Below are 24,106 nucleotides of genomic sequence, written 5' to 3' on the forward strand. Positions count from 1 at the left end.
TGGCTCCATTATGGGGGAACAAACAAGTCTCATTCGCAGACGCTTTTCTCTGTATTATATAGCGGAGAGATGTTTTGAATAGCTCCATAAACAGCGCCCATTTGCATAGAAGCTACTTTGAGGTTTCGATAGTAAAGAATGTAGCTCTGTTATAGTCTCCATAACCCCGTCCAGAACGACGCGCTAAATCTTCCAACTTTAGGAGCTGTTCTCTTGAGAAATGATGTTACTTGAGAATTTTTAGACAGGCGTTTAGAATGTCATGTCTTACTTAGAAGGCAGTGACTCAGAGCCACATAGTTCATTTACTATCCTTATGATTCATTCTCTTTTCTCCTCGAGACCACCATTTTAGGTACGTCAAACATTCTGATGAAGAGTGTATTTGAATTGTAAATAGGGCAAGACAGAGCGTTTGGGACAGATCACAAATTGGATACGGATTTTTATTTCTGAAGGTTCTGATGCTTCCCGAGTACCATAATCTGATTGCTCTTGTAGACACATACAGCTGGTTAGCTCAATTGTGTTCTGTTGACACACAGGAAATTTGATTAGAGGGTCTTGTGGGTTCGGTTATGATTGATGGGCGAGTTCATTAGATGCATGGAACATTCCTCTAGGAACTTTCTATGCACAGATAATGCATTTTCTACACTTGAAAGCTCAGAAATAAATAGATTAATCAAGTATGAAGCGCACATGATAAAGCAACTACTACGGAATTTTGATTCCTCCTACAGACATAAGCAGAAAATCAAATTATAAAACAATAAGAGCTCTTGTAGTTTTGATGTGAAAGCGTTGCAGCAGGGTTCGGGATTTGTTAATTGTGTCTTTAACCACATAAAAACCCACAATCGGTAAGATTAAATCACTCAGAAGACTATGCTTTAAACGAACAGTTAAACATTTGTTGACGCTAAAAATGGGTACAGAAGCGAAATTGTAAGGCTAGCATTCCAGCACCAAATTAAATATCAGTGTGATGGTGGATGGTGTGAAGAAATTACTAGATGGCATAGGAATGGGTTATCCCTCTTAAATAATTGTCTCAATAAATGATATGAGATTGTGTAAGGAGGTTCAAAGAGTGGAAGACGTTTTTTGTTTGGATTATTACTCCATATACGGGTTTGATGTACCTCTCCACACCACCGTATCTTGTGCTAAACTTCTAATTTCTACGCAGCTAATACATCAAGCATCTACTCTAATCTGCCTGTCACCTTGGTCCACCCGTAGCGTTCTTATCGCCTACATTTTCCTTGAAAACCAACTGAACAAGTCCTCGGTACCTTAAAATGTGTTCTATCATTTATCTCTTCTTGTGGACAAAGTCGGTCTCCTTTCACCAACTCGACTCATAACCTCTTCATTCGTGATTCTATCCACCCATCTCACCTTAAGCATTGTTCTGTAACACCACATTTCAAGAGCTTATATTCTCTTTCTTTCTGAGATAGTTATTGTCCATGTTTCATTTCCATTCAATGTCACGCTCTAGACGAATGTCTTCATCTTTCTAATTGCTATATCAATGTTCGAAATGAGCAAATTTGTTTTTCTCAAGAAAGACCTTCCTTACTTCCTTACTAGATTTTATGTCCTCCATACTTTTGCCATCTTTAGTTATTTTATTACCTAAGTGACGATATTCACCTACTTCCTTTAAGACTTAATTTCCTAATCTGACATTTCCTGTATCACCTGACTTCGTTCGAAAGCACTTCATTCTTATTATTATTATTATTATTATTATTATTATTATTATTATTATTATTATTATTATTATTATTATTATTTGACACCGCCGGGATGAGTGGCTCAGATGGTTAAGGCGCTGGCCTACTGACTCGAACTTGGCAGGTTCGATCCTGGCTCAGTCCGGTGGTATTTGAAGATGCTCAAATACGTCAGCCTCGTGTCGGTAGATTTACTGGCACGTAAAAAGAACTCCTGTGGGACTAAATTCCGGCACCTCGGCGTCTCCGAAAACCGTAAAAGAGTAGTTAGTGGGACGTAAAACAAATAACATTATTATTATTATTATTATTGACTCATTTTCCAAGACTCCGTCCCTACAATTCAGCAAATTCTCCAGATCTTGTGCAGACTCATATAAAATAACAATAACATTGACACATCTCAAAATTTTGATTTCCTCTCCGTGGATTGTGATTCCCATTCCAAATACTTCTTTCATTTCCTTTGCCATTGTGATTCCTTTTCCAAATTCCTGTTTATTTTCCTTCAGCACTAGTCTGTTCTATATAAATACTGAACCCACAAGACACTCTAATCAAATTTCCTATATGTTAACAGAACACTCTTTTCTGGAAAGACAAATAATGTGATGGCAAGAGAACAGTGGTAGAGTTTTGTAAAATGAGTAAAATTATGGCAGTAAGGACTGAAATTTTAGCAGAAAGGGAAATGATGGAGATAATTTGGTGGATAATGGTACTAAATAAAAATAAAGCCATAAGAAAAAATGAAGAAAATATAGTCAATTTATGCAATAAAGATATGGAATTGACACACCTGCTAAAAGACAGGAAAAGAACAAGATAAAAGTATATAGTAGAATGGAAGGAGGTAGGTAAAATTGAACATGAACTGTACACTCTTCTTAAGCTATTATAGGATGAAAGACACGAGGAAGAGGAGCAAAACTATGTAATATCATAAGAGGAATGCGGGAAAGTAAATCTATCGAGGAGAAAACAGAGAAGATGCATGGAGCTACTAGTAAGGATTTGCAAAATGAGACATCCTAGACTCTCATGACTTACTTAATGTCTAGAAAATGTCTCAATGAGCGAGTTGGTCGTGCGGTTAGGGGCACACAGCTGTGAGCTTGCATTCGGGAGACAGTGGGTTCGAACCCCAATGTCAGCAACCCTGAAAATGGTTTTCGGTGGTTTATCATTTTCATACCAGGCAAATGGTGTGACTGTACCCTAATTAATGCCACGGCTGCTTCCTTCCAACGCCTAGCCATTCTCTATCTCATCGTCGCCAACAATACCCATCTGTTTCGGGGCGACATAAAGCCAATATTGTGAAAAGAAAACGAAAAACAATACACACACCCGAAGGTGAACAGTTAGAAAGGAACTCATTGGAATTGTGAAAACATCAGATGAAGAAAGAAAGACCTGGCTGCAGAACGTATCGAATGGAGAGCCAACTCGCTCAGTCCACCACGTGTCCCTAGGTCTTCCACGGTTCCTCTTTCCCACTGGGATCCATTTCAAGACCGACTGTTCAATTCTTAATATGTGTCCTATCCATCTCCACTTCCCTTTCCTTATTTCTATATCAATGGGTTTCAGGTTGATTTCCTTCCACAAGGTTTCGTTTGTGATCAGGGCACGCCACCTTTTTATATTGATGATACACCTGAAGTTGGTGTCCGATTTGATTAGTGACTTTATATGATTCACCACCGTAAAAGGGAATGGACTTCTGGTCGGTATTGAAAAGTCGGATATTGTCTTTTCGTGCGAGGTTACTGTTCTTCTAAATAGGGTATAGTAAAACGAATTAGCTATTTGCTTTCCGAATCCGAGCCTTGATATCTTCTTCTGCACTACCAGTCTAATTTCCTCTATTTGCTTGTCAATTGTTTACAGTACCGTTGATTCTCATCTCCTTTGTCTGTGCAGCATTTATTTTAACCCCGACAGCTGCTCCTGTACCTAACAGAGATTTAAGTTGAGAAAAGGTGGCCACCTAAATGTTTCATGCACTTATTTCCACAATAAATATGAGAGCGATTAAGGGATCAAGGAAGGTACGGATGACTTTTCTTCGGGATCATAGTATAGGAACACACTCGTACTTGCTGAAATGTGAAGCCCGCGCACCCCACCCCCACCCCCTCCTCTAAAACTTCCGAGTGCCCTTTCACTCATTTCACGAGAATAAACGCAGTCAGCAAATCTCGTCATCCTTTTTCCTAGGGGACAGTCGTCTCTATTATCGTTTTAAAGTGTTTTATTGTAATTCTTTTTTTCGCATTTTTTGTGAACCATGCTTTTATTCCCAGGAATATGTTCCTTTTAATAGGTGTTCTAGCTTTTCAATTGAATAATATACATTACTTTAATTTTATAATAATGTTATTTGTTTTACGTCCCACTAACTACTCTTACGGTTTTCGGGGACACCGAGGTGGCAAAATTTTGTCCCATGGGAGTTTCTTCACGTGCCGGGGTTGACGTATCTGAGCACCTTCAAACACCACCGGACTGAATCAGGATCGAACCTGCCGACTTGTACTCAGAAATGTTAACAGTTTGAGCCGCTTAGCCTAGCCATTTTAATTTGAAGTCACTGCCTTATTTTACCATATTTTATTTAATCATTTTTTAGAAAATAAGCCATTGAAAATTAAATGAGAATTAGATCCGCTGACTAGTTTAAATTCATAATCGTTGTTGTCATAATTATCATTTTTGTAAATATTACGCTAAAATTTGAAATTTCCCCACTGACTATTAATTCATTTTCTATCATCTTTTACCATAAGGGCCCGATGACCTAGATGTTAAGCCACTTTAAACATCAATTATCTTCATCATTATTCTACCAGCGGTTTATTTTTAGAAATTAGAGTACCTATGACAAAAGTTGTAGGAAAGACTATTCCGAAAAGTATGTTTTCGTGTAATAGGATTAACCATTACTAATGTATATGTGGAAAATCGATTTGGTATTTCTCTCATTCTTGTGTGAACTATATTAGGTCTCGCTGACATTGGCTGCCAAATTGTCAAGTTTACATCTATTTACAGCTGTTCTAAAAATCTGTTCTGCTGATCGAATTCCTGCCCTGTCCTTGACGTTGTCCAGCTACGATATTCTCCTCCTTCCAGGTCCACACCAACCACCCACTCGACCCTGAAATATAATTTGTAGCAACTGACATTTTCTTCTCTCAATAAGTGTGCAAAAATGAGACTTTCCAGCATTCCACTGTTCTTGAAAGTTCATGGCTTGCATTAGCTTATAGAAGGACTTCATTATTCGAAACCGTGTTATCCCAGGATATTGGAAGCATTCTGCTATACACCCCCTTTCGAAACGCCTGTAGCCGATTAATAGTGTAAGATTTGAGTGTTCATATATCTGCTCCACATAAAAACAATGGCACACCTGGTATTTAACCTTTGTGCAGCGCAGCTTGAAACGAAGATTGTCGTTGCAAAGGAGTGCCCTCATATCATGAAATGTAGACCGGGCTGTTTCAACTTCTCTCATTGAACAGGGCAAATATTAATCATCCTTAATGATGTGGCTATATTGACTGTGGGATTTTCTCTCGCGTATTCCATACTCTCCAAGAAAATGCTAGGATGGAATCTAATTTCCAGTCCTATACTAAGAATTAATTAATCATGTCCGTTTCTTTTGTGAAGCGGTTAGTGTGATTAGCTGCCAACCCTATCCCCAGCCCGGGTTCGATTCCAAGCTCTGCCACGAAATTTGAAAAGCGGTACGAGGACTGGAACGGGGTCCACTCAGACTCGGGAGGTCAAAAGAGTAGAGGGGGTTCGATTTCCGCCTCAGCCATCCTCGAAGTGGTTTCCCGTGTTTTCCCACTTCTTCTTCAGGCAAATTCCGGGATGGTACATAACTTTCGGCCACGGTCGGTTCCTTCCCTATTTCTTTCCTATCGCTTCCAATCTTCCCATCCCCCACAAGGCGGCTGTTCAGAACAGTAGGTGAGGCCGCCTGGACGAGGTACTGTTCCTCCTCCCGAGTTGTAACCTCGAGCAAATGGCTCATGCTCCAGGACACTGTCCCTCAGGCGGCATTCAGGTTGTGGGGGGAAACCAACCCTGCAGGGTAAAGGGATTAAATAATAATAATTAATAAGTCATATTATGCTGGTGGATATTTTTCGAAATCAGGTCCAACTAGATCATGCATAAATTCTTCACTTTATATGATGTTTATTCTGTAGCCGACTACCACAGAGCGGGCAGTATAAGAGGATTTCATTCATCGCATCGAAAACCTTGAGATGAATGGAAACGGGCAAACTAAGATGAAATGATTTACTAGGGAGACAGCTGAAACACTTCTTTTCAGTGTAACTTCTATCGTTGACTGTACAATTCATCCCCTTCAGAATGGATGTTTCTAAGTCCTCGTGAAGATATTTTCTGAAGATCCCGTTGAAGCTCTTTACAGCTGTGTAAGAATAGGGGGTCCGTGGTTTCCCATTTTCACACCAGTCAAATGCTGGAGCTGTACCTTAATTCAGGCCACGGCCGCTTCCTTCCCACTCCTAGCCCCTTCCTATCCCATCGTCGTCATAAGACCTATCTGTGTCGGTGCGACGTAAAATTTGCTAGTTGCGGCCGTGGCCTGAATTAAGGTACAGCTCCAGCATTTGACTGGTGTGAAAATGGGAGACCACGGAAAGCCATTTTCAGGGCTGCCGACAGTGGGGTTCGAACCTACTATCTCCCGAATACTGGATACTGGCCGCACTTAAGCGACTGCAGCTATCGAGCTCGGTACGACGTAAAACAACTTGTAGAGAAAAGAATAGGGGGTGGAAGCAATAACATTACTGATAAAAGAACAGCATTGTTTTCCGAAACGGATAGTGAACTCATGCTTCATTCCAAAGCCGCCAATGTAAGTGACGATACTGAATTTCGCAGTTTCGTAGTGAAATCCTAACCATACCATTGTGTGAATACATACACGAACAGTGAAAGTGATGAAAATGGGTTCTACCCTTGATTCTTTTGGAGAACCTCAAATATCCAAATGTTAATGTCCCAGTCAATCCAGAGAAAGTTGCTCGAGCCCTAGTTTCCGGGTACTTGGTTTGTAGGGATGTAATATGACATTTACGCCAGCAATATTTCACTGCCTGGAGCTTCGACACCACCAATAGAACAGATTATGCATCAGAGCAGAGGATGACTTCGATACCCAGAACCTTGTTTACTTGCTGTAATTAGGCATCTGCAGAAGTCTTTTGAAACTGTTGTGCCGTATTGTTGGAACTCCCCCAAACCTACGAGCGTAATACGGGGACTTCCTACTTCTCTCCTTTCAGAATGTGTTCTGTTACAGTGTGACATCAAAGATCATCAGTAAACTGTTAGTGAGATTATCCTAGCCAAGTTCGTTGGCAAGAACACAGTCAGTTAGCCACCCGGTGTATCACTTCAAACCTTCGTCCAATAAATTCTTCAATAATAAAGTTATTGATTCTACGTCGCCCTAACTACGTTTACGGTTTTACTAAGACCAGATTAATAATAATAATAATAATAATAATATTAATAATAATAATAATAATAAAATTAATTAAATAATTGAACCTGAATGTCTTTATGGATCAGAGACGCTAATTTTGAACACGAAAGACATGAAAACACTGATAAAAAGGAACGCAAAATCATAAGGAAAATTCTAGGCCCGAAACTCACCAACGGACAATACTAACTTAGAGGCAGACAGGAAATCAAACAATACACGAATATTCACAGTGATATTAGAAAATGCAGGCTAAGATTCTATAGTCATATTAAAAGAATGCATCCAGACAGACTTACCAAATAAATAGTCGAATTCTATGAAAATAGGAATAAGGCTAAAACAGACGCAATTACATGGATTGGCAAAATAAAAAACCGGTTTGAAACAGGCAGCAATTACAATAGCACACGTCCAAAACAGGGTAATCTTCAGATCCAAAATTCATAAATTTCAAGTTGACCAAGTGGAAAGACAAAAGAATAAGGCCGGAACAACCTGGCCTGAAGACAGAAAGGAAGCCTACACTAAAATTTGAATGAAAGAAATATGGGCATAGAGGAAGGCAAATGCACGCCTGTAAGTACTTGGCGTAGTCTTAGTGGGATTATTCGCATCGTATAATAATAATAATAATAATAATAATAATAATAATAATAATAATAATAATAATAATAATAATAATACCCCTGTGGCTGGGGGACGCTGATAAAGAATATCCCCTGCCTGTCGCGAGATACGACTAAAAGAGGCGACCAAGGAATGATGGATCAACTGTGATTAGTACCACTATAAGCCTGTGATTCATGTCATTGTGGGTGGATCACTATGGGTTTACAGTGCCTGTAATTAGGACCACTATGTGAGGAACACAGTCAGACTACGTTACTTGTGATTAGTACCATTATGAGGGGCAGGTGACCTGGATTTTGGACCCCTTTGGACAACAAGCTCAATAGGTTTATAATTTTGCTTTGGAAGCAGTCCCTTGATCAGTTTATACCATTGTTATAAGTTACTTTCCAAGTTCATAATCACAGTTAATCGTTGTCTTTTTTAATTCCAGTTAGTGGATGGATTTTTGAATTATTTTAACTTTCAATATTGTGAGTTGGATTCGCTGATTATTTTAAATTCATATTCATGCATCCGTTCTTCATCGTCACGTTTTGAATTTTGGTCAGTGGATGAATTTTGGAATTTCAATTGTCATTACATTTCGTCTTATCTCGTACCATTAGGGGCCGATGACCTAGATATTAGGCCCCTTTAAACAACAAGCATCGTCCTTATCAATAATAATAATAATAATAATAATAATAATAATAATAATAATAATAATCTACGAAAACATACTCACATGAACTGTGGTGATTCCTTAAATTATCTTACAATTATCCAATTAATTTAAAAAGAAAGGAACAGACACTTGCAGCATTAGCGGTGTAAAGTCGGATTTACTTTTATTTACTTTAATTCTGTTACTTTGAGCGAGTGTTTGCATTTCGTTTGAGTGTGAAGCTAGTTGAGAATAATGTTTGCAGTTGGAGTTTCTCTGCACCGCATTGAAAATAAAAAGTGGTGTAGGTATTTTGATTCCTGAATAGAAAAAAGTATCTCTTTTGCATGCATTCCGAGTTCCTCTTTGTTGCAGCTTAAAACAAAATCTGTGCAGTCACCGCGATTTTAGTATGAAAGGGAGATGCGACATCCTAGTAATTAGAGAACGTTTAACTTCACTCTTGATGTTAAGCAGCCAGGTTGACAAATTTAATCACCTTCCTCTAAAAAGTAATGCGGCAAAATTCTACTAATTAGAACTGGAATGTATAACGGAGAAGTGGAACGAACATCGAAAGCTTGTTGACAGTGACGTAACACATTTTTTTAGGATCCTTCCCAAGGAGGTTCAAGGATAATGGAATGAAATGTCACTACGCGGTGATGTATGGGTTCAGGGATGTTAAGTCCAATGTTTTATGTCCGCTGACAAAATGGCTATTCCTTTAGAGTCCACAGTACTTGCGTCCACTTTCTTTCGTCCACATGGATAACGTCGGTAAGCACACATTTACAATGTCCATAATTATGTCAGCCCCGTAATCTACACTACGTCGAAAAGTATTGAAATGGAAGTATGAAAGTTCTATTGAATAAAGATTCAAGGTTTTTCAAAAATATTATATTGAGATTTGGATGAAGTACAGAGTTAAGTAAAAGTGAATTAGTTTTAAGTTATGGAAACAAATTAAATTTCAAAATGTTCTTTTTCATTGGTGAGTTCCTCAGGATAAAGCTTCAGCTCGATAGCTGCAATCGCTTAAGTGCGGCCAGTATCCACTATTTGGGAGATAGTGCGTTCGAGCCCCACTGTCGGCAGCCCTGAAGATGGTTTTCCGTGGTTTTCCAATTTTCACACCAGGCAAATGCTGGGGCTGTACCTTAATTAAGGCCACGTCCAACTTCTTCACACTCCTAGCCCTTTCCTATCCCATCGTCGCCATAAGACCTATCTGTGTCGGTGCGACGTAAAGCAAATAGCAAGAAAAAGTAATATGTACCCCTCACATATCTCTTGATTTCACATCTTTCTCTATAGGCAACATAATTTCGAACCATTTGCTAAGTTACCCCCAAGTACATGATTTTTGTTAGATCTCGATAATCAGTCCCTGTCTAGAAAACTAAGAATAACTGCAGAGATGATTCTAGGCACTGACTTGGCTCATCGCCACCTACAAGATCTGCAATACGTTTTAACTCTCTTCTAGCGAAAGAATTCCACATTTGACCTCAGTGACTCTTTCTTCACTTCCTTTTTAATAGTGTTTCAGTAGCCACAGTGCTATACAAATGAAATATTTAATGTATTTCATACTGCAGCGATGTTTATCCCAATTACAGCAACATTCCTTTTCATACATCGCAAATGTACAAATAATTATAACTTATTATCAATTAATATTAAGTTAATTAAATATAATTGAATAAAGATTAAATTAATGTAACCCAAAAATGTATTATTATGGACGCGGTCTTTACAATGAATTGTTCCAAAATATAACTAGAGCCCAAGAATTTATCTCGAGACCTATAAGAATTAAACAAGTAATTATAATAAAAGTGCTTAAGTACAATACAAATCAAACGTATAGATGTTCATAATCATAACCAACACAGAGAACACAATTTTTAGCACGGAAATATATTGTTTCGTTTTTTCATTTAAACTCTTTGCGCGTCAGTCTCCAAATTTGTCGGCTGTCGACTTCATCAGGATAACACAATTGTGTAAATGAATAATTAAAAACAATTGAAGAATTACATTAGAGCAAAGAAATATACAAAGGTTTGAGTACGCTATTCTGATAACTGTATATCAGGTGGTCCGACAGCAGTCCGGCAGCGCCGTACTTCCTGCTTGCAAGTGTCCCGCATGCAATAATGATGAGTGGGATATCTAATAACTGATTTCCACAGGGGCACTACTACCTGAAGGTTATTTACGGCAGAATTAATGAAGAGATGACAACCGGACGACCGATAGTTTCATATTCCTCAACGCTACCCGTCAAATACGTGCCCCTTGCGTTAGTAAGCTTCGTTTTGAACAATCAGTAGTAGGCTACTATGAGGTACAGTAGTACTACAGTTACTATCAACACTGGTGTGTTCGGCAACGACGAATGCATACACATAATCTTAACCTATGGAGAAACTGGGAAGAATGCAACTGAAGCTTGCAGATGATTTCTGCAGGAGCTTACAAATGGGCGCCTTCCTTCTACACACGGATTTTGCCGAACAGAGTTGCAATTATGAGCCAACGGATCGTTCACATATAAGCAACGTTTTGGTGGATTGAAATGTCTCCACGTGTATACGTCTTTATTTACTGCATTACTGGCGTATTTACAAATGCGCCCTGTTACAGAACACGTGTAGTAAAATGACTGATATTTGTTTTTCGTCCTAAATACAGCACGTTGTAGCGCTCCTTTGTAAACCACTGATTAGGCATCCCATTCATCACTAGTGTATGCGGAACGCTTATAAGTAGAAAGTGCGGGGCTGGCGAGCCTCCTGGAAAAATAAAACAAGTGCGTGTAGGTGCGATAACACGAAAGTGATTAAAACTTGCGTCAAATTTCCCCTTGGGAAAATTAAATGATCATAAATATGTTTTTCAATAAATAAAACTCGCAGTGAGGAAATTAGGGGGTCAATAAGTGTAATCCAGTACATCGAGAGGGGGAAACAGACTCGGAGCTTATAAAAAAATATGAAATCGTGTATTGCTTTTAGTGCCGGGAAATCCCAGGACGGGTTCGGCTCTCCAGGTGCAGGTCTTTTGATTTGACTCCAATAGGCGACCTGCGCGTCGTGATGAGGCTGAAATGATGATGAAGACAACACATACACCCAGCCCCCGGGCCAGGGAAATTAACCAATGATGGTTAAAATTCCCGACCCTGCCGAGAATCGAACCCGAGACCTCTGTGACCAAAGGCCAGGACGCCAACCATTTAGCCATGGAGCTGGACTCAGAGCCTATAAAACTACAACAAATGAAATCCGTGCGGTTAGAGGCGCGCGGCTGTGAGCTTGCAGCCGGGTGATAGTGGGTTTGAATCCCACTGCTGGCAGCCCTGAAGATGGATTTCCGTGGTTTCCCATTTTCACACCAGGCAAATGCTGGAGCTGTACCTTATCAGGACCGCTTCCTTCCAACTCCTAGGCCTTTCCTATCCCATCGTCGCCGTAAGACCTATCTGTACAGGGCGATTCGGCCGTGCGGTTAGCGGCGTGCGGCTGAGAGCTTGCATCCGGGAGATAGTGGGTTCGAATCCCACTGTCGGCAGCCCTGGAAGTGGTTTTCCGTGGTTCCCATTTTCACACCAGGCTGTACCTTAATTAAGGCCACGGCCGCTTTCTTCCAACTCCTAAGCCTTTCCTATCCCATCGTCGCCATAAGACCTATCTGTGTCGGTGCGACGTAAAGCCAATAGCAAAACAGAGACATATCTGTGTCGGTGCGACGTAAAGCCATTAGCAAAAAAATAAAATAATCAGTTCTGTAGAGTAAGGTGAGATGATACCTCTTTGATAAGAGTCTTCTATAGGTATCTAAGATATAGCCATCAGTCAATACTTCACATCACGGTTGCGGGGTAACATCGGATCACATGCTCGAAGCCATGTACTGGGAAAGGACTGAAGCCCCTTGACGGCACACCAGCCCGCTCTACCAGACATATAAGAAGCTTCTTCACCCGTCATTTTCATTTTGCTACGTGACTCAACCACAATGTCTTCGTGTCAGGCACTAAGAACACTTCTCTCTTCCCCGAGCTCACAATCAGCTGTATCCACTGTATATGATAATATCAAATAAACTAGAGATACTCCCATTGGGAGTCGAGAGCACTTCCTTTTCTTTCCACCGCCAGCCTTGAAGAAATAAAATTTTGTTTTGAGAATAACCCTCAGTGACAGCTAGAGTGAATATGTAAATTGGCCCTCAACCCAGGAGGGTGTAAGAAGACCGCTACAGTGTAAAGGAAACTCTCAATGTGGCCACCCTACTGACATCACCAGGGGAGGAAATGGCCTTCACCTTTACAATAAGCTTATAATGTCCAGGATCAGCAGGGCGCAGCTTCAGTGTCAATGGGTTTTACAGTAGGGTCTATAATGTGTAGCCTCAGCTACCCTGTGTAGGAATTTTAATTTGACGCCATTTGGCTGGCTGCTTGCCAATTTCGACGTAACGGTTTACTAGTTTTTTGTAAGTTGCTTTATGGTGACGATGGGAGAGAAATGGCTAGGAATTGGAGGGAAGGGGCCGTGGCCTTAATTCAAGTACAGCCCCAGCATTTCCCTTGTGTGGAAATGGGAAACCACGGAAAATCATCTTCAGAACTGGCGACAGAGGTGCTCGAATGCACTATCTCCCGAATCAACCTCACAGCTGTGCGCCCCTAACCGCACGGCCAACTCGCTCGGTGTTCCGCTTTACTGTAAGCCTACTAGATGGCAGAGTAACTCGAATCTCTCTTGGGCATCAGTGGCTGAGTTTTAATTATTTTTGTTGGGTAAGCACCATAGCCGGCCCCGAGATGTAGGGGTAGCGTGTTTGCCTCTTACCTGGAGATCGCGGGTTCGATTCCCGGCTATAAAACGGATTTTTACTTGTATCAGGGTTGGTTCGACATCCACGCCTATTTGATTGCAATTGAGAAGCTTGTGAGGGTGAGATGGGGGCTCCGGGTAAGAAAGCCAAGAATAACGGCCGAGAGGATTCGTCGTGCTGACCACAAGACACCTCGTAATCTGAAGGCCTTCGGGCTGAGTAGCGGTAACTTGGTAGGCCATGGCCCTTTGGGACTGTTGAGTCATAGGGTCTGGTTTTGTTTGGGTAAGTACCATGTATGTCACTAGAGACATACGACATGCAGTTCCTTCCGCCCTTCAGAATCAGACTAAATCTGCCAGGTTCGAACCCGTGATCTAGGGATCCGGAGATCGGCACTCTACCATTAATCTACAGAGGGAGCTGGGGTCCACAGTGACCCGGGGACGGTTGAGGCGCTGGTCTTCTGAACCCAGTTTGTCAGATTCGATCCTGACTCAGTCCGATGGTATTTGAAGGTACTCAAATACGTCAGTCTCGTGTCGGTAGATTTACTGGCACGTAAAACGACTCCTGTGGAACTAAACTCCGGCACCTTGGCGTTTACATTCATTTAGCCCCTTAAGGAGCACGTGGAACCATTAAATAGCACTGGTATTCTTCATCTTCTTGTTCTTCTTATCTTCCCAAAACTTCCTCATCCTTTCACTATGGGCCTGCCGTCTTTCTTGTGTCCATGAGTTTTTGAGTTTCAAGCTTTTCTCAGCTGGCTTCTTGGGTGTAAATTTATAGGTGTTGATCTTTTGTCTGTATGTATTCCTTGTGGTTGCCATTGGATCGAATTCTGCGAGGTCATTTTGTGCATCCATTACTATTATTATTATTATTATTATTATTATTATTATTATTATTATTATTATTATTATTATTATTATTATTATTATTATTATTATTATTATTATTATTATTATTATTATTATAAAGAAGAGTTACTAAGGGCCTGCAGCAGAAATTCTTCCCTGTTCGTTGTTAATTACAATAATTCGTGTCCTCATACCGAGCTAGTCCCACTAATGAGCTGCAGGTACCATTTAAACCACATCACAACCCTCCTGTCGATCAGATATTCCTGGAGTCGAACCCGGGCCTACAACATCAGCAGCTAATAACGCTAATCGTTACACTACGGAGGTGTTCGATGATGATGATAATGATGATGATGATAATACTAATAATAATAAATTTAGAAAGCGCCCAAATTTCAGTCAGAATATGACTAAAGACTAGGACAATGAGTGAAGTCCTTTTGGAGAAATTTCCCCACTTCGAACAATGATATAGGAATTAGAAAGATGATTTTGAAGACTTTAGTCTGGAACGTGACATTGTATGGAACTAGCTGAGAAAGAAAGAGAATAGACGCGTTTGAAATGTGGTGTTTAAGAAGAATTCTGAAGGTGAGATGGGTAATTCGAAACACGAATTAAGATATACGGAAATCGAATTGGTAAGAGGAGAAGGATTTGACAAAATTCGACCAGAAGAAGAGAGAGAATGATAGAACACAACTTCTTAAGACAGCCCGGATTTGTTCAGTCAGTTTGTGAGGGAAGTGAAAGGTTAGGGGTTATACTAAAGCATGAATATGACAAACAGATAAGAGTACGTACAGGATGTACTGTAGTAGTTAAGTAGAAATGAAAAGGTTAGCATAGAATAAGATAGGATGGCGAACTACATCAAATAAGTCTATGGACTGATGACCCAAACAAGAAAAACATAAATTTTATGGTGCAGTAAATCAGTTTATAAAAATATCTCGAATTTAAGCTCATGAAATATATTTAATGGAGATATTTCTATCAAAGTCACATGTAGGCCTATTTATTTATTTACATGTTTAACTTTCGACCAAGGAGGCACATGCATATTATAGCAGGTGAGGGGAGCCATGCCAACAAATGTTTGAAACTCCCTGGCTTAAGTTAATTAAACGTCTGAAATTTAACCTGATTACTATAGTTATGATCGGAATAAAAATGTGATCATTGAAATGTTAATGCAGACTGGACAGAAACATGAAAATTGTGACATCTCAAAATGTCATTGTCGTTTATGTACATACGTTTAAAGTGCCATATAAAAGAGGGCAAAGCTCTGTTTAATTATAGTATTATTTTGTATAAAATATAAAGTAATTGAATAACCACTTTGGGGTGTACAGAGAATACAGAGTGAAAACTTAACGAAATGCATGTAAAAGTGCAGTATTCGACGTTCAGTATCCTCGTACGTATAAAAAACAGACCCATTTTTATGTATTTTTGATGTTTGTTCTGACCGTACCGCATGCATTTGGCTACACATTAACCTGGATACAAGGCACGCTGTGGTAGTCCGAGATTTATCCCGTGGGGAAATCCTCTCTAGTTTATGAGAGCTATTCTGTATTACTCAACCCTGCCACACTGACAGTGATAAGCTCTGCCTCGTGCTATTATGTTCTGACCTTTTAACCCCCTGTGTCATGAGCGTATGAAGACTGCCACGGATAAAAGCACCCCAATGATATTTTAGTTTGGTTTGAGTGTGAGCCTCTGTAGAACATTTACCTGGATTGCATGACCTCTTTTAGAGGTGGTTTATTAATTTATTAGAAGGTTGGATTAATGATTTTCAATCTACCATCACCGTATGAAATACAAAACATCGAACGGAGCTGTGTTGAGGTCAGTTTGTTGAATATTCGTATTGAAAATGAAAACCGACAACCTGTTTTCCAGTCATTGACCGGGTCAGGGATGGGATGAATGAAGCAGATATAGGCTGTTAGTACGATGGGGTCGCCACTCCCAAAGTGATTATTAATGAATGATAGATGCTATGAAATGAGAATGGAGAGTGTTGCTGGAATGAAAGATGACAGGGAAAACCGGAGTACCCGGAGAAACACCTGTCCCGCCTCCGCTTTGTCCAGCACAAATCTCACATGGAGTGACCGGGATTTGAACCACGGTATCCAGCGGTGAGAGGCCGACGCGCTGCCGTCTGAGCCACGGAGGCTCCTTGAATATTCGTATTATCGAAATAAAATGTTTCCACCGCTAGGAAAAAAAATATGCTCGTCTGGGGCTCCAGTTGCGAAAAAATCGTCTCGGCTGCCGTAAGCCCGACAATCATTTTGACTCTCGGCATTGGTCATTTTGGAATTTTCAGACTTTGACAGTGCGTCCCTGATCAGATTGAACCCATTTATTAATCCATATTTTGTGATATTTTCCGTAAAAAGAAAAATATATTTCTCACTTCTTCGCACCTCATTTTTTCACATATTCATTATTTGACTTTTTTCACCGCATGTTTGTAAAACTCGCTAATATGACTTATATTATACCTCACACTACGTGCTATCTTGCCAGAGTCTTGAGCTACACTACCTGTTACTCGCATGGCGTGGCGATTTTAGTATCTGAATAGGGCCGATGACCTTCGATGTTAGGCCCCTTAAAACAACAAGCATCATCATCATCATCAGTATCTGAAGATGGTGGCAATTTTGCATCGCCTGACGACGTCATACAGAGGGAAGACTCTTGTTAGAGTCTGACAGCACAAATCTACGTGGAGCTATGAGCTTGGAGGGGAAGTAACGTAGACGAGGGGATAACCACTGTTGAGCTGCTCACTTGAGATCTTAACCGGCAATACAGTTACAAGGAGCTGACGTGAACGCTTCCGTAGCAACTAAGTTCTTCCCTTCTCAAGCTGCAGCACATGGACTCGCCCACATACGAAACTCATTTGGTAGTAATATATCTCTTCCAAATACACTGGTCCTTCCTCCTTACAATGAGATATTAACCACTGCCATTGCACGTGCTGCCCAGACATCACTTCCATTTTAAAGGACCCACACTTTTGTAACACGCACCGAACCAAGTTTCCAATACAACCGGCAGAATTTCTTCCTGTTAACACTCATTCTCATTGGCCTACCGAGGAGATTTTCGTGTAGAATGGAAGTGTAGAATGCAAGTGATGTCACAAGCGAGAAAAGGCCATACTCCGATAATGTCGACACTGCTCCGTTTTCCCTTCCAATTTGAATGTCGTGGAGACAAAATGGTAAAATGCGAAAAATATACGAAATATAATGCATTTTGATATCAATGCAGCCCTCGTATGACTTACGGCTGTTCCCAATAGTTGTTTTATTTAATTATTATTAACTATTATAGATTTTCGTGCTTGAAATAGACGCATAACGTAATGCTACTGTCTGATAGCCAACGGCCGTAGCCGTGTTGAAACATCGGATCCCGTGAGATCTCCGAAGTTAAGCAACATTAGGCGTGGTCAAGATTTGGATGGGTTGCCACGCGCTGTTGGTGGGGGTAAGGGAATGGAGGAGCGGAAAGGAACTGGCCACCCTACCGCACGTAAACTCCGGCTTAGGCACACCTCTGCGGAGGTTTGGACCTGTCTTCGGGCAGAATACACCCTTACCTTACTGTCTGATAAACATAATTGTGGAGTTGGGTTTGATACGAGAATGGCAATTTTTTGTTACTATTGGCTTTACGTCGCACCGACACAGATGGGTCTTACGGCGACGATGGGAGAGGAAAGGGCTAGGACGGGGAAGGAAGCGGCCATGGCCTTAATTAAGGTACAGCCCCAGCGTTTACCTGGTGTGAAAATGGGAAACCACGAAAAACCATCTTCAGGGCTGCCGACAATGAGTTCGAATCCACTATCTCCCGAATACTGGATTCTCGCCGCACTTAAGTGACTGTAACTATCGAGCTCGAGGCTGGCAGTGGAATAATTAACTTCGCTGGAGAAGAGTGCATATGGTTCTGCTGTTTTTTACTTATTTTATTTATTTCGACTTTCCCCAACTGAAATGAAATGAAATGTCGTATGGCTTTTTTTTAGTGCCGGGATATCCCAGGACGGGTTCGGCTCGCCAGGTGCAGGTCTTTCTATTTGACTCCCGTAGGCGACCTGCGCGTCATGATGGGGATGAAATGATGATGAAGACAACACATACACCCAGCCCCCGTGCCATTGGAATTAACCAATTAAGGTTAAAATCCCCGACCCGGCCGGGAATCGAACCCGGGACCCTCTGAACCGAAGGCCAGTACGCTGACCGTTCAGCCAACGAGTCGGACTCCCCAACTGAAGATTTCCCCTGAGGACGAAGTATACAGAAAGACAAAATGAATATTTAATTGTGAGTTGGTTAGCACATTTGACCTGCTCTATGTTGTTGTATTAAAAACTTTGGGGTATGGTTCCTCAGGATTTGGACAAAATATTTCAAGGCAGTCACTGCAATTTCTTTTATTAATGCCTGGTTGAGGTTAAATGATTTCCAGAACTGGACGAAAAAGAGAGGAATGGATCCTATAGCTCCAAATATTAATTCTATGACTTCCATATCATCCAGCTGGTACTGCTGTTGATAGAATGGAATGGTTGGTTCATATGTTGTACCTCACTGGGTTGTGTTTCGGATGTCTCGAATCTGATCGTCGAATCTATTATACACGCTTTCGGTGCTTTTTGAAGGCTGTCATGTCAATTCGACGGGTGCTGCCTGTTGGAGAGAGGCCATGAACCTCTTCGAAGACTGTAAAGCCTGAGTCCCTTAACGCTTGAGCAATGGCAGATCTTATTTTATGATGCCTTGTATTTCGTTGAGCTTTTTCATGCGAGCAGTAACTGAGGACGTAAGCAAGAGTTTCTACCTCGTTGTGGCAGCGCCGTGGTACTACTTGGAATAGCTCGTAGGGACACTACGGTACCTGTCAGCATTGCGCCATTCGCTACAAGATAATCCCTGGAGGTGACTAACCCACTGATTGGCTGGAGGATGTAGACAAAAAAGGATGTGGGAGATCGCGCCATTTACCAAATTCAATTTCTCTCAACTTGGTTCTTATTTTCCGGGGGTCTAAAAAAAACACCCTTCTTATTCAATACGCTGTCATCTGGTGTTGGACGAAGCCTTTTCAAACAGTTGAGTCTTTCTTATTTCGGTTCCCTTGTATTTAGTAATGTATGGATCTCTGGAATTAAAGAGTATTGTAAGGACATTATTGTGTTGAAGAACAAGCTCCCAACACGAACGGGATAGCCCTCGTCCCTTGAATTTCCTAGGACTGTATAGCGTGGTGTCCGGCATATCATTGGGAACTTGTAATATTTCTAAATGTGCATCTGATAATTTTATCTTAGTCTTCAAGGAATTTTACAGGAATTTGCTCTGAGGGAATTGTTTGGAACTGGTAAACAAGAGATGGACAAATTGAGGTGTCTTCTGGGCAGTGAGGGTCTGCAAGACCTTGATACTGTAGAGATGACTGGGTTGGCATCCGTGGCCAAGACGCATTCCTATTAAGGTGACTTCGTGTCAACTTCAAATTCTTGAATCAGAATTGCTTTGGGGTGGTGGGCTGAATTCTAGCACAGTGCTTTCCTCTCGTAAGTTGTGTTATTCTCCAGTAGTTAGATAATTCCATGTAGGCATGTTGCTTGATTATGGGTAGGAAATCGGAACATGGAAGCTGATTTTAGAGGCGGTGTTCACACAATATTGCTTCTTTCGCCAGGGTGGTCTTTAATTCAAAGGAGATGGACTTCAATCAGGTGCTTTATGGCCGGTATGAGTTGAATTCACAATGTATAAGACATAATGATGGGTTTACAAGGCACAACATGTGACTTGTAGCTTTTGAAGGGCGCATTGTGAATCAGGAAGTATGGGAATCTTACGGAAGTGACGAATTCCATAACTAATGACTGAATGGATAGCTTTTATGCTGTAACGTCTCTTGGGGTAAGGAATACTTTCTTGACACCTAAGAAGCAGAACAGAAGAATGCACAACCTACGCCTGTTGAAACAATAGTTGTTTCACAAAGCAAAAGATTGCTCCGCACTCATAGGAAGTGATTTCAGCTGATTACACGATGAGTGATAAAGCCGGTTGTTCAACGCCCACGAAGAGGAGGGAGTACAGGGTTGAAGTTCCGCACGAGGAGAAAAATCGAGGAAAGAGTTGTTCTCTCCAAAATTAATAAGTGAAAAGACTTTTAACAGTAATTAGAACGAATTAGTGATGGTAATGCTGAATAATACTGAGGCACAATGTGAAGCATGTAATATGGTATTAGGTGCGAATTGAACGGAATTACTGAAACACATCGAAAGTCTGTGACATCTAAAGAAGGTGAAAGCTATTATACGAGAAACGAAGGATAAATCCATTTCCATTTTTAGGACGAATTAGTGCTCCATTTTATATTGAACTACATGTTTTCTAATTTTTTTGTATTGTACTGGAATGTAGTGGAATTTCAGTATGTTTGGAGCGGAATTCGGATATTTTTGCTTGGCAGCATTGCTCCATTCTCGATACTGAACAGCACTCCCTAGTCTGGTTCGTTTCACGTTATGCTAAGCCATGCATTCACAATGACCGGCGACAAAGACATAGTACGGGATTAATTATATTGGAGGGAAGCTACCAATTAGTGGCCAAGGTTATAAATGGGGAAGAAAAACGTACGAGTGCATGTTGGGTAAACTTTCAGGTACGGATCTGAAGTAATTTCTAAAATATCCCGCTAATGTGTTAATAATGCCTTGCATAACACCTGTGTCAGCTATCTATAAGGTTTCAGAACCCAACAGGAAGTCACAAATATACCAACAGAGGAATTTTACTTCATTTGAGAAAAATGTAAAAAATATAATTAGTGATGCGTATTACACTGTCATATCTGAACAAACTATGAAACTTCAACGAGCATTGAACTCTGGTCTTCAATTTGTTTTAAACTTGCTCACATAACCCCTAGCTACACAGTTCTTTCCCGGCTGAAACCCGAGAGGCGAGGGAAGTTCCACATACTTATGTTGATATATCGAACTCTAAAGGAAAATCTACCGAAATACATTTCTTCAATTGCACAATTCTAACACAAGATCTGGCACTTCCCTCACTATTCCCATTAACCACTCTGGCTGAGTCACAACTTTGAAATTCACTTCCTGTTGCTATCAGGAACTCTAACTCACTATCAAAATTTAGAACTGCATGTAGAGATTACCATCATTTCTCAATTTCGCTGGCACGGGGGCGGGGTGTATATGTCGTATTCATCATCATGTCAACCTCATCACGACGCGCATGTCACCTACGGGCGTCAAATCAAAAACTTGCAACTGGCAAGCCTAAAATGTCCTCGGACACTCCCGGCACTAAAAGCCATAGCCTACACCATTTTTTTTCAATGTGTATCTTACTTTTTCATTATGACTTTGCCTCTTTATTTTTTAATAACTTTATGCCCCGCATTTATTTTATTTTATTTCATTTTATTTTATTTTATTTTATTTTATTTTATTTTATTTTATTTTAGTTTTTGAGCTTTGCTACCTTTTTTCATTATATATTTTCCAAATCTTTAATTTTTAGCTTAATTATCTTTGATTTTATAATGAAATAGTGCATTCCTTTTATATGTGCATTACCGTATCTGTAATTTACGTGGATAATTGTAAGAGAGGGCCACGAGCCCTGATTTCGCTACTGCTTCAGACAAATAAATAAATAAATAAATAAATCAATCAATCAATCAATAAATAAATAAATAAATAAAATATCACCTTGATGTTGCTGTCAAGACTGGCACTGTAATGACAGCTTACAAGTGCTACAGTAGGTATAGTTCAGAAGGTATAACTTTGGGCGCTCCCCTCCACTACACTGGATTGAACGCAAGACGCGGCTCTGAGACCTCCAATCACAGGCACGCATCTTGCGTGCTGTCAACAGTGCAGCGGAGGGAAGCGCCCAGAGTGATACAGCATGAAGTATAGTATTCAACGGAACCGGCATTTTCGCTTCTCTGTGATTAAAGCCCGGATTTTCATGCGGTAATAGGTTAGATTGCAAACTAATTTGGTTAGTAGGAAATGCCGGCCACCCGCTCTTCCATAACATAGAAAGAGAAACACAGGGGTTCTGAAGCGCCGTACCCATAATGTTTATGCAAACCCCATGGCATGATCGTTGTGAAGGTAGACTATACTTGCTTCTTACTTTAGTAAGTTTGCATTCTAACCTATTAGAGCATAAAATTCCGGGCTCTAGATAACCATCGGTACTGCGGAGCAACTTGCCGTGCTCTAGTTTCCGAAAAGTTGTGATAAACTCTTAGGGCTGATTGCAGGTACGATGACTAGTTTTACGCCTTAGACAACGTCTACCTAAACAACATCTAAATCAAGCACGATCTTCCATTGCATAAACAATGTTAAGTCGATATTTAACTAGACATCGCTTAAAGTTTCAATATTGGTTTGAAAATGGTGATAGAAGTATCTTTCATGCAACTTTTTGCTTGTCGCAACCAATGAAATTCGCCGGTGCGCGCGCCGAACGCCAGTTTTCTGTTTGTCTTCCTACACATTACTCAAATATGGCTAAGCATGAGCATGACTTGCCCTCAGATAAAGTATCGTTTTCGGTGGAAATTAAATCTCATAATTTTATCGACACTAAAGCGACACGCCACCGTACGGGGAAGTGTAGCTTTGATTACAGCGTTGTTACAGTGAGTGTAATCGACTCATAAATACGGTAGCTTCGACGAAGGGAAGATAAAGCAATAGTAACCGAGTGTGTTGTACGGGCCATATAGATGTAGCTTGCATTTTGGAGATCGTACGTTCGAAACGTATCATCGGCAACCCTGAAGATTGTTTTCCGTAGTTTCACTATTTCTACACCATGCAAATACTAGGTCTGTTATTATTGCCACGGCTCTTATTCCCCAGTACTCTTAAAACAATTAGCACCACCATCACCACCACTTGCCTTTTCCTATCTAATAGTTGCCAAAAACTGATACGATTATATATAAAAACACCATTCAACCTATTTTTTAGTTTTCACTATTATGTGTGTTTACTTGGCCGTAAATATAAATGAATCTCTCCCGGTTGATGTATGTGACAGCCCTCTGACGATCGGGACACGTAACTCTGATATGTATGTAGTCGAAGTGACCTATAATTCCATGGAAATTACCCCACGAATATAATAAAATACATCGGTTTCCAAGAATTTTATTCAAGTTGACAATTACCTGTACCGGACTGTCTCTTTGTCAGTCTCAATAAACAAGTCTCTCGAAAAGCGCAACCTTATTTTAAGATCTATCTCCCCGTACATGTAAAACGAACTGCTGAGATTTAGCAGCGGGCGATCCACAGAGAGGCCGTCGGACTAATATTTCTTCCCGGAATCGTCTCAACATGATGATAAAACTACATGTTTCATGATACATAACCTCTGATTGTGATTCACTTCTCTCATTTGAGGCAGTGTTTAAACATGACCGGTTGAACATCGGTTTTAGACAGTGTCTGAGTGATAAATAACGTCTCCGCAATGCGGCAGCCATAGTTAGGCATTGTCTAAATACCGTTTCTGCAATCGACCCTTAAAGTTTTTTTGTAAATTGACTATAATTACAGTAAATATAATTTCAGTAGGGTTTCCCGTTAAAGAACACTCACTGATCAATCATCACTCATCATTCATCAGTGATCTACATTTAGTGATGTCGCCCAGCTGCCAGAGTCCCCATCAGTTGTTTACTT

Source organism: Anabrus simplex, chromosome 8 (assembly GCF_040414725.1).
Source record: "Anabrus simplex isolate iqAnaSimp1 chromosome 8, ASM4041472v1, whole genome shotgun sequence".
Taxonomy (NCBI): domain Eukaryota; kingdom Metazoa; phylum Arthropoda; class Insecta; order Orthoptera; family Tettigoniidae; genus Anabrus; species Anabrus simplex.